The sequence below is a fragment of the Salvelinus alpinus genome, chromosome 1 (genome assembly GCF_045679555.1).
Source record: "Salvelinus alpinus chromosome 1, SLU_Salpinus.1, whole genome shotgun sequence".
NCBI classification, from domain to species: domain Eukaryota; kingdom Metazoa; phylum Chordata; class Actinopteri; order Salmoniformes; family Salmonidae; genus Salvelinus; species Salvelinus alpinus.
Genome location: NC_092086.1, coordinates 54,738,838 through 54,750,687, shown reverse-complemented (window position 1 = coordinate 54,750,687; position 11,850 = coordinate 54,738,838).

Here is an 11,850-nt window from a genome sequence, read left to right as displayed (position 1 = left end):
CCTGTCAGCTGGAATACGCCGAAAGCGCCGAGAGTTTGACGAGGTGAAGAAATGCTCCATTGACCGAGGCATCTTTAGGGGATTCAAATACACAAACGAGCTCAGGATTCTTTACCAAGGAGCCCTGCGACACTTCAAAACTCCCGAAGAGGCAAAACGTTTTTTGAAAGACAACCCCGGTCAATGAGAAATGGACCAATGACTAAATGCGATTACTATTATTACTAAAGGAGGTAAGACAACATATAGCCGATATCCAAAGACCCACCCGCCCTGCTAAATGTCATTATAGCCGTCTAATCTATATTTATGTTCCTTTAGCTGAGAGGGATAGGCTCCATATTATAACCTAGGCCTACTATATGTAGGCTGGGTTATTGATTTTATTTTCTCCCATTTTTAATGTGGTCTGGACGGGGGCTACGTTGTCATTTACCCAATGCGGGGCGGAGAGGATGAGGCATTTATTTGGTGGGGAGGGGGAGACGTTGTGCGTTGCTAACTGTTCCCGTTTTTTTTGTTGTTGTTGTTGGAACACAGAATTGTGACTGAGCGGGGAGGTAATAGATCCAACGGGATATGTCGAGTTGTTTGGGAACTCGGCTGGGGTGTTCAGAGACTGTTATTTTATGTAAACCATTTATTTTCCTTTTATGTGAACGCAGCTGTAACTACTATCCACCTTTACCCAGAGATGACTTGCACTAAAGTTCGATTACTGTTCGATGACGATGACTAGTACCTTAAATCTATTGACATGGAACTGCCATGGTCTAGGTCATGCAATAAAACGGAAAAAGATACTATGTGCTCTAAAAAAGGAAAAAGCAGACATCGCGCTATTGCAAGAGACACACCTCTGTGATGCTGAACATGCCAAACTCCGCAGAGCTTGGGTGGGACAGGTGTATTTCTCATCTTTCAAATCCAACAGTAGAGGCACAGCCATACTTATCCATAAGAATGTTCCATTCATAATTGACAAAAACATATCTGATCCGGAGGGGAGATTTATTTTGATAACTGGGTCACTGTATGGGCAACCAATTACTCTCTTAAACATATACGCCCCTAACACAGATACTCCTGCTTTTATGTCGAAAATGATAACCCTGTTCAATGAGCATTGTGTTTCCTTTGGAGTGTTGGCCGGAGATTTTAATTGTACCCTGAACCCAACCCTAGACAAATCATCTCAAGTCCCCACCACAAATCCTAGATCTGCAAAGATGTTGAACTCTCTTACTAAAGAGATGGGACTGATAGATATCTGGAGAGAGACTAATAGCTCATCTATGGACTATACATACTACTCTAATGTCCATAACACCTACTCCCGTATAGATTACATTTTTATCCCAAAGAGTTTCATAAATTCAGCCACGTGTAGAATCGGACCCATAGCGCTTTCGGATCACGCCTTTGTCCACCTCCGCTTTGACCTCTGCAAAAACATCCCGAGGTCAAAGAGCTGGAAATTCAACACCTCCATGCTATCAAACGAAGCATTCCATACATTGGTAACTACATGGATAGACAACTACACACAAGACAACAAAGATTCTCCTGTTTCTCCGGCCACAATGTGGGACGCTGCTAAAGCCACACTAAGAGGTCATCTAATTGCATATGCTTCCTCTAAGAAAAAAGCAATGGAAGCACACAGGCTAGATCTGGAGAGGGAGCTGGAACGCTGTGAAAAAGTACATAAACAATCCACAGACAGCACCTCCTGGAGTCAACTTAAAGCAGCCAAAGCCAAACTGAATTTGGACTATACTCGGGAGATTAAAAAAAAAGTTTTCTTTACTAAACAGAAATACCATGAGTATAGCAATAGGCCTAGTAGATTGCTTGCTTATCAATTAAAAAAAGAGCAGTCAGAGCGTACAATTATGGCTATCCAAACAGCAGAGGACGAGGTCACATATGACCCAAAAGAGATCAATTTAACTTTTCATGATTTTTACTGCAAACTATATACCTCTGAGAGAAAACACACGGAAGCAGAACTCCACTCCTTCCTAGAGGGAATCTCGCTACCTAAACTATCAGAGACTGACCAAGAAGATCTCAACTCCCCCTTCACTCCTGAGGAGATCCTGGAGGCAATTACCTCCATGCCACCTAACAAGTCCCCAGGTCCAGATGGATTCCCCAGAGAGTTCTACAAAGCTTTTTGGCCCCAGCTTAGCCCTATTTTCATGCCAATGCTGGAGGATTTTTGCAAAAACGGAGTTCTCCCAGACTCAATGCGCACAGCTCGCATTACAGTGTTGCTCAAAAAAGACAAGGACCCCCTATCCTGCTCCTCCTTCCGGCCCATAAGCTTGTTGGATTTCGACTACAAAATAATTACCAAATTGCTGGCCAAAAGACTAAACACTCTTCTTCCCAAAATAATAAAAGCGGACCAAACTGGATTTATTAGAGACAGATACTCTTCTGATAACATTCGCCGTCTTTTTGATATTATTGATCAAGTAAACGCACAGAAGACCCCTGTCCTGCTGGCTTCACTGGATGCTGAGAAGGCGTTCGACAGGATGGAGTGGAGCTTTTTGTTCTCAGTCTTAGAAAAGTTCAATATGGGCCCAAACTTTATTAAATGGATCAAATCACTATACTCTCATCCAAATGCCATGGTGACTACTAACGGACTGAACTCTGACAGATTCCCTTTGGGACGGGGCACAAGACAAGGGTGCTCGCTATCCCCCCTGCTCTACTTGTTGGGGGCGGAGCCTCTGGCAGAGTTGATAAGGAGCAATTCAAGTATTACAGGTGTTCCTGCAGGCGGCCTGCAGCACAAGATTTCGCTTTACGCGGATGATGTCTTGCTCTACATATCCAACCCTGAGAAATCCCTTCCTCCCATTTTAGACACAATTGCTCAGTATGGCACGTTTTCAGGTTATAAGATAAATTTTAACAAATCCACTGTCTGCCCTCTCAATATTACACTCACCAGTTCTATGAAGACACTATGCCCATTCCAATGGAAGACACAGGGGTTTCAATACCTTGGGATATTCATAACACCAGATCTGAATAGGCTTTTCAAGGAGAATTATCTTCCACTCCTGGATCGAATCAAAAACAACCTCCAAACCTGGATCTCCCTCCCAATTAGCTTAGTAGGAAGAATTAATGTAATCCGTATGAACATCCTCCCTAGACTGAACTATTTATTTCAGATGCTCCCATGCTATCTCCCAGCTTCCTTTTTCAAAACAATTAACCAAAGCATCACCAAATTTATATGGGGCAATAACAAACCTAGGATCAAGCTCTCCACTCTATCGAAACCTGAATCTAAGGGCGGTCTTGCCCTTCCCTCCCTTCAATTGTACTACTGGTCTGCCCAAATCCGCAACATGCTAACATGGATCACAAACAGACAAGAGTCAACGTGGATCCAGATAGAAGCCCAATCCTGTGGTTCATTGCCACTAAGCTCAACTATATTCATTAATAACTTTAGTGAAGTGGGCAACATAGCCAAAACATTTGTGATTTACAGCACCCTACTAGCGTGGAGGGACTGTAAGAAATACCTGGGCATCTCCTCCCAAATATGCTCTCACTCGCCTATAGTAGGCAACCCAGACTTGCCAAAAGCCCTGAGGGATGCCAACTTTAATCTTTGGCATACTCTAGGAATCAGGACCTTTTCAGACCTATTTCATCAGAAGACCACTACACTGAAATCCTTTCAAGAGCTCTGCAGTGAATTCAATGTGCCAAGATCCCATTTTTTTAAATATCTTCAAATTAGACATGTCATCTCCTCATTTACTTCCAAGAGGAGGTTTAGAACTCAGTTGAACGAAGTTGAAACCCTTCTTGTCACAGCACAATCCATTAAAGGCAAAATATCCTATATCTATAGACTCCTTTCTGAGAAAGGAGGCTCCTCCTTTACTCCTTTGAAAATAATCTGGGAAAAGGACCTTGGTCTGACTATCAGTGATGAGTTATGGGCGGAGGTTTGCGACAGGGTATACTGCTCCTCTACTAATGTAAAAATGAAAGAATCGAATTACAAATTTTTGTACAAATTTTATTACACTCCCTTGAGACTCCATAAAATGAAAACAGACATTTCTCCTAACTGTAAAAGATGTACCTCTGAAAGTGGAACCTATATGCATGTATTTTGGAGCTGTAGAGAGATTGCCAGATTTTGGCAATCTATACATACTGCTGCACAGAAAATACTAGATGTACAGTTTGATATGACCCCGTGTCTCTATCTTCTTAATGCCCAGCAGGACTTTGTTCTTGATCCTGACAGAGAAAATTTGCTCATGACCATTACATACTTTGCTAAGAAATGTATCCTTCTATTGTGGGCCTCTAGTACCTCTCCTACATTTAAAATGTGGATTGACCAGATTGTTGACTTTCTCCCTCTTGAAAAGCTCACTTATGACCTCCACAAGAGACAGCCCAAGTTTGATAGACTCTGGTCTCCACTACTCCACTATATCTCAAATTGGACAGAGTGAATGGGGGGATCGGGGAGGTGAGCAGATGCGTGTTGTGTAAGGTGCTGTAAAATCTAAAAACAAATCATTGGCTCGTCATCTCAGCTAAGGCTGGAAATAGCAAATAAGAACCTTGATAGTGCTGCTGCAAGTTCTACATTTAAAATATGTATATGTATATGTAGGTATGTATATATGTATATATATATATATATAACATTTTTTTATTTTTTATTATTATTATTATTATTATTTTTTTTTTTAAGTCTGTCACATCTGTGAATGTGGAATGTGTTTGGTTGGTTGTTTGAAAACTTAATAAAACTTTAAATTGAAGAAAAAAAAAGATAGTGGGCAGAGCATAAATACAGTAGTCTACAAAGCTTCCTGCTCAAATCTACACAACCACTATGAATTCATACAGGTGCGACTCATGAGAATTATTTTCAGACAGGCACTAATGAAATCATATTAAACAGCAGCACTCGATTTCCTTCACGCTACAGGTGAACAAGAGCTCAGAATGTCACCAAACCAGACGGCCGTGTTTCTGGGCTCTGTCAGTCAGACAGCCAGAGACTGGCCCGTAGGCACCTGACAGACAGCCTAGCCCTCGGGAAGGGGTGGAGTAGAGAGAAGGGTGTGTTGCTGTTGTCACAGACATACTCATACTCAGTCTCCCCTCCCTGGCTGTTGCCACAGTGTCACCATATATCACTGTCCACCTCCCACTCACTTCAGGGGCACCCTGACTGCACTGTCATGCCCTACCCAAACGAGCGTGTTACCAGCACTGGCATGCCCCCCACTGGAATGCCCTACGGACAGGCACTGTCGTAAAAGAGAGCTAAAAAAGTCTTCCATCACTTTAAATATAGCCCAGAGGCATTCACACATGGCATTGAGGCTATACCAGAACATGGACCTTTTGTACAGAAAGGTGCGGTGTGTCGACTGCCCCCTTCCTCAATGTCAACTTGGCCACAAGTTTAAACTTATTATTACAAAATGTAGAATATGTGCAATTTAAATGATCAACTCAATTTAAAAGGAAAGCTAACCATCAAAACGGAAAATATTAAGGTGTTGACTCATTCAGCAATAACCTATGATGTTCGAAACTGTAAGCAACACATGCCTTGTGTGTGTGTGTGTGTGTGTGTGTGTGTGTGTGTGTGTGTGTGTGTGTGTGTGTGTGTGTGTGTGTGTGTGTGTGTGTGTGTGTGTGTGTGTGTGTGTGTGTGTGTGTGTGTGTGTGTGTGTGTGTGTGTGTGTGTGCAACAATACAACCTTGTGACATAAATGTTCAGAGAAAGAAAAATGTGTGGGCACTGGGTTTTCTCCATGTTTTCCTTCCCTCAAGTTATATTAATGCATTTGTGACGTTGAAAGAAACCAACGTTGGTGAGGAGATGAGTCGTTTGTTAAAACCACAGCGAGAGTTGCTTGGGGTCTAATTAAAATATTTGAACATGTAATGAGGTATTAAGGCTCCTGAGATGACGTGTGGTGCCTTGGGGTAACAATGTTGTTTCTGAAGTAAACTTTGATGACATCTTCATCTTCCTCAAGATAAAGCAATATTTTAATCAAGAATAAATTCCATTCCTCATCCTAAACATTATCCACATCGTCATGAATATTCTTCTCAAACGTATACTTTATGAATGGTCTTGTCTGAAATACTTAGGCCCCTTGCTAAATCGCACCCTATGCCCCATATGTCATGCCTAATTATGTGCATACTTTCTGTACGACGCAAATGAGGGGCGGACTGGGTGACCTTACCAACCTACACAACTGGCGTTACAAAGATGACTCAACTTACTATGTAAGGAATAGAGTGCCATTTGGGACCCAACCCTAGGATACGGCCACTTTCATGACTTCCTACTTAGAAATCATAGGAAGCATCCCGATCCCAGCCCTTCCCTGCTTTTAGTTGCATTTCTAGATGGTTATTTAAAAGCGTGCTGCTTCTTCTGCATAGCACTCTCCTCTTCTCCCCTACCCGACAACACAGTGATATCTTTGACCAATCGAAATGATTAAAACACCTCAACCAATTAAACCGTTGGAGCTTAGATAGAAGAGATGAAAGATATATCACATTATGGCTGCATGTGTGCTAAAAGCGTTTGAAAATGCCGTTCAGTTGGGTTCAGTCAACTGAGTAAAGATCCACCCTTTATTCATGACATTCTCATCTTCAAAAACGCTTTTTCTGAAATAGAGGTGACACATTTTGTTTCTAATCCCCATGACAGCACACACACACACACACACACACACACACACACACACACACACACACACACACACACACACACACACACACACACACACACACACACACACACACACACACACACACACACACACACACACACACACACACAGTCTAAAATGCTTCCAATTGAATGTCTCAGATAAAGAAGGAGAGTTGTTTTAGGCAAGATTGTGTCCCTGACGACTATCAGCCAGTGAGTCATCTTTGTAACGCCAGTTGTGTAGGTTGGTACGGCCACACAGTCCGCCCCTCATTTGCATCGTACAGAGAGTACGCACATAATTAGGCATGACATCACAGGTTAGTGGATAGTGGGAGAGTGCAGAGGACAGTTTCTCCTCACTAATGAGCAGTTCAGTGACAGAAACCAAACAGGGAGAAGGCAAGAAGAAACAATCTACACAATTAGAATGGCAAGACTATAGGTCTCAGCAGCCCTAACAATCTGTTCCTATGATATAGCCCTGCGTATTGTTTGTAGTAATCTAATTACTGTGTAGATCAATGAGTATTTTCCTGCCTGCCAGCCAAAGACCGAGAACCAAGAGGGAAAATGTATCATACAGGACACAACTCAAAATATGTTGTTTAAATAATCAAGGATAATTATGCGCTATCCTTGATTATTTTAATTACTGTGCATTCACTTCATGTGTGGCTTAATTGTGTTTTTTCCCCTCAAATAAATATAATAATAAAAAACAAGCTCCCAAGCTTCCAATTGCTATTTCAACTCTAATTTGTTATGAATCACCTAAATAACCTTTCTTTATGACCTAGATTAGATCCGGACCGCAGACGATCTGCGACATTCAAAGGTAATTTCCCATTAAGCCGACATATGTAGCGTTTACAGTGAATGCGGTCTTAGCCGAAAAGGTACATATCTGAAAAGGGGCAATCAGATTAAATCTATCTCTAAATTAGGCATTTGTGGTGGAATATCCCGAGAGGCCTTATTTCTTACAATGATATAATGACAATGAAGGGGTTAAACATCACAGAGAAGACTGATATGATAAGTGCCTAGGAATTACTAGGTGTTGTTGTCACTTCCCTCCTCCGGAATTCTCCAAATGTTAAGCATGACATGAATCCTACAGGCTTTCCCCCACATCCACACATCAAAAGATGTTGATGCGTCTCGTTGAATGGCTGTGTGTTCATGTGATATTTGAGTGACTCAAACATTACAATAAAATATATAGGCTAAAAAAACCTAGCTAAAAAACAATAGCTGACATGGGCTAGTTGATCTGGATACTGATTACAAGCTATAAATAGCTCTCTAAGGTCTGCAATGACTGACATGACACGATGAAGACTGCTGAAGCACCACCCTTTTTCAAAATGCTGCATTCTATTATTACAACGTTCAAGAGTAAGTTGAAAGCCCGATTGAGTTTATGCTGACCCGGGGTCGCGCCCCACAGTTTTGGGGAACACTGGACTAGATGGTGGAGCAGACCCTGCTCAGTAGGGTCATGCTGTTTCTTTGTATCATAGTACTTGCACAGTTCAACATTATTATGATGGCGCCGAAGAACATGGCTGACGTTTTACATTCTCCCAACCAATTGTGCTATTTTTTATTTTTTTTGGCATTTTGTGTAACTTATTTTTTTACTTATTGTGTACATGATGTTGCTGCTAGCGTCTCTTATGACCGAAAATAACTACTGGACATCAAAACAGTGATTACTCAACGCGGACTGGAAGAAAGTTTTCCTTTAACGAGTCCGACGAGAAGGATATCCTGCTTTCACTGGAACAGACCCAGACCCCTGCCTTTTGCGTGAAGAAAAGACACAGGAAAAGAGGACGCAGATCGGGCAGCCTTCTGAGAATCCGTAGGAGTGCGAATAAACTCCCACTGTCATTTGTTCTTCTTGCTAACGTGCAATCATTGGAAAATAAATTGATGACCTACGATTAAGATTATCCTACCAACGGGACATTAAAAACTGTAACATCTTATGTTTCACCGAGACGCGGCTGAACGACGATACGGTCAATATAGATCTAGCGAGATTTTCCATGCACTGGCAGAACAGAGACATTACCTCTGGTAAGACGAGGGGTGGGAGTGTGTGTCTTTTTGTCAATAACAGCTGGTGTGCGATGTCTAATATTAAAGAAGTCTCGAGGTATTGCTCGCCTGAGGTAGAGCACCTTATGATAAGCTGTAGACCACACTATCTACCAAGAGAGTTCTCATCTATATTATTCGCAGCCGTCTATTTACCACCACAGAACGAAGCTGCCACTAAGACCGCTCTCAGCCAACTCTATAAGGCTATAAGCAAAGAAGAAGATGCTCACCCAGAAGTGGCGCTCCTAGTAGCCGGGGACTTTAATGTATGCAAACTTAAATCAGTTTTACCAAATCTTTACCAGCATGTCACATGTGCAACCAGGGGGGAAAAAATCCTAGACCACCTTTACTCCTCACAAAGAGATGCATACAAAGCTCTCCCCTGTCCTCCATTTGGCAAATCTGACCATAATTCTTTCCTCCTGATTCCTCCTTTCAAGCAAAAACTGAAGCAGGAAGTACCAGTGACTCGCTCAATACGGAAGTGGTCAGATGATGCGGATGCTACACTACAGGACTGTTTTGCTAGCACAGACTGGAAAATGTTCCGGGATTCATCCAAAAGCATTGAGGAATACACCACCTCAGTCATTGGCTTCATCAATAAGTGCAGTGACTGTACGTTCATATCTCAACCAGAAGCCATGGATTACAGGCAACATGCGCATTGAGTTAAAGGCCAGGGCTGCCGCTTTTAAGGAGCGGGAGACTAATCCGGACGCTTATAAGAAATCCCGCTATGCCCTCAGACGAACCATCAAACAAGCAAAGCGTCAGTACAGGATTAATATTGAATCCTACTACACTGGCTCTGACGCTCGTCGGACGTGGCAGGGCTTGAAAACTATTACGGACTACAAAGGGAAACCCAGACGCGAGCTGCCTGGTGACACGAGCCTACCAGACTAGCTAAATGCATTTTATGCTCACTTCGAGGCAAGCAACACTGAAGCACGCACGAGAGCATCAGCTGTTCTGGATGATTGTGTTATAACGCTCTCAGTAGCCAATGTGAACGAAAACTTTAAGCAGGCCAACATTCACAAAGCCGCTGGGCCAGACTGTTCTGGACGTGTACTCAAAGCATCCTGGACTAACTGTCAAGTGTCTTCACTGACATTGTCAACCTCTCCCTGACCGAGTCTGTAATACCTACATGTTTCAAGCAGACCAGGTAACCTCCCTAAATTATTACCACCCTGTTGCACTCACGTCGGTAACCACGAAATGCTTTGAAAGGCGGGTCATGGCTTACATCAACAGCATCCTCCCGGACACCCTAGACCCACTCCAATTCGCATACCGCCCCAACAGATCCACAGATGACGCAATCTCAATTGCACTCCACCCTGCCCTTTCTCACCTGGACAAAAGTAACATCTATGTGAGAATGCTGTTCATTGACTACAGCTCAGCGTTCAACACCATAGTGCCCTCAAAGCTCATCACTAAGCTAAGGACTCTGGGATTAAATACCTCCCTCTGCAACTGGATCCTGGACTTCCTGACTGGCCGCCCCCAGAGGGTAAGAGAAGGTAACAACACATCTGCCACGCTGATCCTTAACACTTGGGCCACTCAAGGGTGGGTACTTAGTCCCCTCCTGTATTCCCTGTTCACCCACGACTGCGTGGCCAAACACAACACCGTCATTAAGTTTGCTGACAACACAACAGTGGTAGGCCTGATCACCGACAATGATGAGATGGCCTATAGGGAGGAGGTCAGAGAACTGGCAGTGTGGTGCCAGGACAAGAACCTCTCCCTCAATGTGAGCAAGACAAAGGAGCTGATCGTGGACTACAGAAAAATGCGGGGCGAATAGACCCCCATTAACCTTTTCTCAATAGGGGGGCGCTATTTTCACTTTGTAAAAAATTGTGCCCAAATTAAACTGCCTCGTACTCTATTCTAGCTCCTACAATATGCATATTATTATTACTATTGGATAGAAAACACTCTCAAGTTTCTAATACCGTTTGAATTATATCTGTGAGTAAAACAAAACTCATTTTGCAGCAAACTTCCTGACAGGAAGTGAAAAATCTGAAATCGAGGCTCTGTTCCAGGGCCTTCCTATTCATTTGCTTGAAATCTATGGATATACATGCACTTCATACGCCTTCCACTAGATGTCAACAGGCAGTGGGAGGTGGAATGGGGTGTCTAGCTTGATCTGAGGTCGAACAAGAGCTCTTGGAATGACGTGACCACTATTTCCTTTGTCTTCGAAGGCGCGGGAAGGACATCAGCATTGGCTTCTGAAAAGCTTTCGGTATACACGGCTAATATCTCCGGCTTTGATTTTATTTGATACATGTTATAATATCATCGTAAAGTATGTTTTTTCAATCGACTTTTATCAGATTATTCAACGTTTATCGGGAGTTTTGGAGTTTTGCGTTGTTTGTGTCGAGAGAAGATGGACATGTTCACGCCACTTGGCTAGCTATGGTTGCTAATTCGACAGGAGAAGAGGACATTCTAAAACCAAACAATGATTTAGTCTGGACAAAGGACTCCTTGTACAAGATTCTGATGGAAGCTCAGCAAAAGTAGGAACCATTTATGTTGTTATTTCGTATTTCTGTGGAAAATGTTTAGTTCTATTTTCCGCCCTCATTGCAGGCGCTGTCTCGCTATAACGTAAGCTGTATGTCGTACTAAAGTTATTTTTAAAAATCTAACACGGCGATTGCATTAAGAACTAGTGTATCTTTCATTTGCTGTACAACATGTATTTTTTAGTAAAGTTTATGATGAGTTCTTTGATTAGATTAGGTGACTGTCCAAAATATCTCCGGAGAATTTTGTGCAGTTTGGCTACGTATTCACATTGTAAAACCAGGATTTGTAGCTCTAAATATGCACATTTTCGAACAAAACATATATGTATTGTGTAACATGATGTTATAGGACTGTCATCTGATGAAGTTTGTCAACGTTAGTGAATAATTTAATATATTTTGCTGGTT